This window comes from Nycticebus coucang, chromosome 18, assembly GCF_027406575.1.
Source record: "Nycticebus coucang isolate mNycCou1 chromosome 18, mNycCou1.pri, whole genome shotgun sequence".
NCBI classification, from domain to species: Eukaryota; Metazoa; Chordata; class Mammalia; order Primates; family Lorisidae; genus Nycticebus; species Nycticebus coucang.
Window position 1 is genome coordinate 38,242,719 of NC_069797.1, and position 6,931 is coordinate 38,249,649.

At 45.3% G+C, this 6,931-nt stretch overlaps 2 pseudogenes; one reads left to right on the forward strand and one right to left on the reverse strand.

The window, feature by feature from the left end:
- Positions 1–3,240: 3,240 nt before the first annotated feature.
- LOC128571084 (RING1 and YY1-binding protein-like) lies at positions 3,241–4,642 on the reverse strand (annotated as a pseudogene).
- Positions 4,417–5,669, forward strand: LOC128571085 (ribosome biogenesis regulatory protein homolog; annotated as a pseudogene).
- The last annotated feature ends 1,262 nt before the right edge of the window (positions 5,670–6,931 follow it).

Consider the following 6,931-nt stretch of genomic DNA (forward strand, 5'->3'; position numbering starts at 1 on the left):
TGCATTCCAACAATTAAAATCATGAAAAAAATGACACTCCGATTAAACTTCATTTTACAGCCTGCAGGACACCTTGGGCTAGCTTGGTTTTACTCTAGATTTCACTGTCCTCCCACCCCACTTTTTCCTTCACCAACAAGCAAGCTCTTTTCCTTCCCTACCAGTCAGACAGGCAGATGGGAGAGGCGGACTCAACCTTTGCAACCCCAACCTTCCTTCTCAATAGTTCTCCATACTTCCTTTGATGTGAAAGGGGCAATAGTCACTTAAACGTGATCCAGTCTCTTTGCATCTTACAAAGTTAAACAGTCAAAGGGATGAGAATAAGAAAGTGAAGCTTGTGGAATGTACAGTGGTATTGGCAGTGCTGGCCTCACTGGCCTGTTTGATCCTTCCTTTGGAAAACAGTGGATTATTTTACTTGCGTTTCTGTTTTCTCCGATTTTGACTTATCGAATTTCTGGATCGCAGCAGTATTGGGTTTGTGTTGTTGTTGTTGTTGCATTTGTCATTAGGCCCAGGCTGGGTTTGAAACCCCCAGCCTGGGTGTATGTGGCCCGGCACACTTGCGCCCGACCCACTGAGCTACAGGAGCTGCCCCACATTGATTTAAACAATGAAACTCACGTCTCACAGTTCTGGAAGTGAGAAGTCCAAGATCAAGGTGCTACGAGGGGAGTTTTATTCTGATGTCTCTTCTCTTGGCTTATAGATGGCTGCTGTATCTCTGTGCACTCACATGACCTCTAGTTTGAGGGCGCCATGAGTGAAGGCAAGCTCTCTGGTATTTTTCTTTTCTTTTTTTTACACAGGAATATAGTAACATCTTTTATTTGCTAGACAAAGAACAGTGTCCAATATAAATTTCTCCAAAACATTTAAGACCTGAGAATTTCTGACCAATTCACAAAACCACCAACTGACACTTTAGCATGAAGAAAAAAAAACCTAACACACTGTCAGCTCTAAAGACATTACAGAACAGAAACTTCCAAAAGCGATATACAAGCCGTCTTTCTGGGCAAAAGAAAAATATAGCTCGTATAATACATTAAAACAATTCACAAGATTATGTTTTGACATACTTAACAAGCATTCTATTTGTATCCAACAAACAAAGCTAAGGAAATAATGTAACTATTTTTACACAGTAAATTAAGTTACAAGTCATGCACAAGAACAGAACTGCTTGAGCATTAAAAACTGTTCAGGTCCATTGTGATACTCTAAATGTTGGCTCTTAAACCATTTTCGGTTACATACAAGCAAAGGTTATTATATATTCAGCAATTAATAAATTTTCTTTCTTTTTCTTTTTTTTTCTTTTGCAGTTTTTGGCTGGGGCTGGGTTTGAACCCACCACTGACATATGGGGCCAGCGCCCTACTCCTTCAGCCACAGGTGCCACCCATAAATTTTCAATAATTTAAGACATGGTAGCTTTTAAAAAGTAGACTAAGAATGGTCTTCATAAGGCAGGTAAAACATCTTAGTAGAACTAAACTCACAGAATCTTCTGCCAATGTTTTTAAATATTCAGATTGAAACTGAAAGGTTTTGAATATTTTGTGGGTGTTAAATGGCTTTACTTTTTCTTTTTTTTTTTTGACTGACTGACTCAAGCATAACACTCAAATATTCAGATTGAAACTGAAAGGTTTTGAATATTTTGTGGGTATCAAATGTATTTACTGTTTTTTTTTTTTAACTGACTCAAGCAGAGCAGGTCAGGTAAGTTCCATGTGCACACACGGGGTGAAAGATTGTGTGGTATTAAAACAAATGGAGGGCGGCGCCTGTGGCTCAAAGTGGTAGAGCGCCGGTCCCATATGCCAAGGTGGCGGGTTCAAACCCAGCCCGGCCAAAAAAAAAAAAAAAAACAAAACAAATGGAAACTTGCAAGCATAAGACTGTGCTTTTTGTGTTTTTGTTTTTAACCTGCTTTCTGTGCCACAAAATACCAGGTATTTCTGGTCCTCTTTTATTTTATTTATTTATTATTTATATATTTATTGTCTTTTTGAGACAGATTCTCAAGTTATTGCCCTGGGTAGAGTGCTGTGGTGTCACAGCTCGCAGCAACCTCAAACTCTTGGGCTTAATCGATTCTCTTGCCTCAGCCTCCCAAGTAACTGGGACTACAGGCGCCTGCCACAATGTCTGGCTATTTTTTGGTCGTAATTGTCATTGTTGCTTAGTAGGCCTGGGCCGGCTGCAGCCGCCAGCCTTGGTGCATGTGGCTGGTGCCCTACTCACTGAGCTATGGCTGCTGAGCTTTTAGTTACTTTTCAATGATCAAAGCCCTCCCCAACTAGACCACTTGTGATTTGTCAGTTATTCCATTGCAAGTGCAGGCTATCGGGAGCAGTCTTTAAATTTGAAATCATGTTGTTTAAAATATATATTCTTTTATATTGTCCAATAGTCCTTAGACAGATGAGAGTCGAGTTCCCATGTAGGTTGAAACATACTTCACATAAGACTGATTTTGATTTAATTTCAGCACTTTCTTTTTTTTTTTTTTTTTTGTAGAGACAGAGTGTCACTTTATGGCCCTCAGTAGAGTGCTGTGGCCTCACACAGCTCACAGCAACCTCCAACTCCTGGGCTTAAGCGATTCTCTTGCCTCAGCCTCCCAACTAGCTGGGACTACTGGCGCCCGCCACAACGCCCGGCTATTTTTTGGTTGCAGTTTGGCCGGGGCCGGGTTTGAACCCACCATCATCGCTATATGGGGCTGGTGCCCTACCGACTGAGTCAAAGGCGCCCCCCAATTTCAGCACTTTCATAGAAGGGACTGTCCCAGATCCGTAACTGTTCAATGTTGTGTTCAGTTCACAGTGTATCAAGCACTAGTGTTACCATGGTTTGGTTTCAAATAACCCTTTATGTATAATTTTATATTTATATATACATAGTTACATCAAAACTGATACTGCATAGTATAACTGGAAGGAAGAACTACACTTTGAAAGGATACACTGAAAGAATGGAGTTTGTGAACACAATAAATAAAAGTTCCCTCCCCTCCTCAAACCTTCCCCCCCAACAAAACAAAAACAAAAAACCAGTGGTAATGTACATGGAAAATTGTACACAGAAGATTTTTTTAATAAAAAGTAGATTCAGGGGCGGTGCCTGTGGCTCAAGGAGTAGGGCACCGGCCCCATATACTGAAGGTGGCAGGTTCAAATCCAGCCCCCGCCAAAAACTGCAAAAAAAAAAAAAGTAGATTCAGGAGCATGTCCAATTATAAATGATTGTTAGGAAAATCATATAAAACAATGGAATACATAAAAGTGTCAAGAGTAATCGTCAGGATGTGAAATTCCTTGGTGGCCAGATGCCCATGGTAAGCAGGAATCATCCTGGCAGCATCATTAAGAGGTCGATGTCCACGGAAGAGTCTCCAGGGGTGCAAGCAGCATGGGCAGGTGGAGGATTTGAATTTTATACCCTAATTCATAGTTTTCACAATTCCTTGTGCAATTTCACAAAGATTCATCATTTACTGCGGACGTGTCGCCCTTTGGCGTGGAGGAGGGTGAGGAGCCCTTGTCTCTGCTCTCTGCCCCCAGCTGCTCTGGTTCTGCTGTTCTGACCCTGCACTGGAGGTCACTGTGGATGAGGACGTCCAGGAGGAGCCAGTCTTTTCCTTAAAGTCTGTGATAATGACGGTGACGTTGCCTGCAGTGCTCCTGTCCCCGTTTTTCAGCCGGGGCCTGGCGCTGTGATTCGTTTCGCTGGTCTTTGTTGTAGCATTTGCAGACTGGATAGTGTTTGCTTCGCTGCGAGGATGTTTCAGAATATCAGACTTTGGTTTTGCTTTTTTGTTGGTATTTTTCTTGGTAACACTAGGGCTAATTTCCTTATCTTTCTCAGTTTCTCTTTGTCTTGCTTTTCAACTTTCTCCTTCTCCTTTTTAGGGGGTGGTGGAGTGGCCTATTGCTGTGCCAGTTGCCGGGCCACCCGCTGAGAATTGATCCGAGGTTTTCGGGTGGAGGCGCCTTTCCTACATCACAGATGCTGCGCTTAAAGGCTTCCGCACTGTTTCTGAAGGTGCAGACACTGCAATCCCAAAAGCCTTCATCAGCAGCAGGTTTCGCTTGTCTTTTTGGCCTGGCCGGGCTCTTCTTTTCGCCCACGGTCACTGATGGGCTGTATCCCCCAGCCCCAAGCTGAAACCCGCGCGGCTCAGAGGAAGAATGCCGGGAGTCTTTGCTGACCGTCCCCTCCCTCCCCTGCGCCAGCCCGCTGGGTCTCGAGCTCCAGCCACTGCCAGTCTCCGGACGAGACTCTCTGGTATCTTCCCTTAATAGGGACACCCATCCCGTCAGATCCGGACCCCACCCTTATGACGTCCAGTGGCTTTAATTCCTTGCTTAGCAGCCCTATCCGCACACTGGGGGCTAGGACTCCAACATCGGGATTTGGACGTGGGGGTGGGGCACACCTATTCAGTCTTTAACAATGACCCACCAAACTATGAAAATCAAAAAATAATTACAGTTCAAGAATGATTTGAACCTTCAGGAGCTGTTTTATAGAACAATAAGCAGAACCGAGCTTGGAAATTGCGATGTAAACTCAGTTTTGGAACTTGGTCGGCCGCCCCAAAGCAAGCTAACCGAAACGGAGCCATGGAGGGTCACAGCGTGGAAGAGCTCCGGGCGCAGAGCCGGACGAGGCAGAGAAGCTGCAGCAAGAGCTGAGCTCCTTCTAGGCAACCTGCTGGCTTCTGACCGGAACCCCCCAACCGGGCTACGACCCACGCCGGAGGCCGAGCTGCGGGCCCTGGCGCCGGACAACACGCAGCCTCTACTCAACCAGCTGTGGCAGCTGCCCCGGGAGCGCAGGGAGGAGGCTCTGGTGGCGCGGCTGCCTGAGCCCACCTCGCGCCTCCCGCGGGACAAGCCGGTTCCCGGCTGTGACCACTTACTCGCTGGCAGCAGTTCGCGCACAGCAAGGGCATCTGTCCGAAAAAAGACCACTGTGCTGTGGGACGAGGTGAGCGGCCAGCGCGCCTGGGACACACCAACGAATGGCTGATTGAAGTGCCAGACAGTGTCGACCCCTAGGAGGACCAGCTGGCCGAGCTGATTCAAGCCCAGAAGCAACAGGTGGCCGAGAACCAGCTGAACCCGCTGCGGAACCCGGCCCGTGCGCGTAAGACGCAGCAGCCCAGTCCCGCACCCCTACCCGACACCAGAGTAAGGAGGAGCTGGGCGGCGCCGTGCAGGTGGCCAAGGTCTCCAGGAGCGCCTGCCCAAGAAGAGAAACCCCTCTGGGGGACTTTGCAGCTGAGGGAGAACCAGCTGGAACTGCTTCGACTTATGAACTGCAAAAAACCTCGGCTGGATGTGACGAGGGCCACCGGGAAGCGGACGAGGGAGGAGGAAAAAGAGCCAGAAGGACCAAAGGAAGGGGAGAGGGACGGCAGGGTCTGCAGGGAAAGGGCAAGGGGCCCACCCAGCCAGGGAGGGAAGAGGAAAGGGTGCTTGGGAGGTAAGATGAAGTCCAGGCCGCCCGTCTTGGGTGGCAAGAGGGAGGAAAAAGGAGCAAGTAATAGTTTCACCAGTAACAATAAAGCAAAACCTGTATGTATGCTGAACGTTAAGCTCCAGGAACTGTGGGAGGATGCGGGAGGAAGTGGCCGCTGCCTCCACTGAGCTTGAAGGGGCAGATTGCTCAAGAGAGTTGAGTGTTGCTCAAACCTGATTTGAGCAACACTTAAACGTTGCTTAATTTGAGCAAACTTAAATGTTGCTCAAATCAGGTTTTCCTATAACTGGGACTTTGGCAGAAGATGCCAGGAAATAATGTGATTGAGCCTGGGAATGAGTTCCATTCTTAAACAGCCATTTTTCTTTCTTTTTAACTTTGGATATGGGAGAAGGGAGAGTTGGTAATGTTTCAGAGATTTACAATAGGTTGACGTATAGACTTCTGGATTATTTTTATAACAAACTTGTGTATTTATCAAAGGGAGAAGGGAAAGACTACAACCATTTTCAAAATGAGACTGACAAGTAATTTCTAAAAGTTACTTAATAAATGTGTGTATCTAGTGCTGCTTTTAACTTTTTAACTATTGGTAGAAATTGTTAAGGGAAGTCAGTTAACCTGGATCCCTGTTTGTTTACTTTAAAAAAAACACAATTATGGCAAGACATGATTGCAAGAGGGACTTTGCCTAACAATTGCAATCAATGTAACCTGGCTTATTGTACCCTCAACGAATCCCCAACAATAAAAATAAACAAAACACAATTATGGATAAAGGAGTTAAATTTAAGGCATGAAAGAACGAAAATCCTCAAAGAAAGCATAGTAAAACACTGGAAGATATAGGCCTGGGGAAAGACTTCATGAAGAAGACTGCCATGGCAATTGCAACAACAACAAAAATAAACAAATGGGACTTCATTAAACTGAAAAGCTTCTGTACAGCTAAGGAGACAATAACCAAAGCAAAGAGACAACCTACACAATGGGAAAGGATATTTGCATATTTTCAATCAGACAAAAGCTTGATAACCAGGATCTATAGAGAACTCAAATTAATCCACATGAAAAAAGCCAACAATCCCATATATCAATGGGCAAGAGACATGAATAGAACCTTCTCTAAAGATGACAGACAAATGGCTAACAAACACATGAAAAAATGTTCATCATCTCTATATATTAGAGAAATGCAAATCAAAACAACCCTGAGATATCATCTAACCCCAGTGAGAATGGCCCACATCACAAAATCTCAAAACTGCAGATGCTGGCGTGGATGTGGAGAGAAGGGAACACTTTTACACTGCTGGTGGGACTGCAAACTAGTACAACCTTTCTGGAAGGAAGTATGGAGAAACCTCAAAGCACTCAAGCTAGACCTCCCATTTGATCCTGCAATCCCATTACTGGGCATCTACCCAGA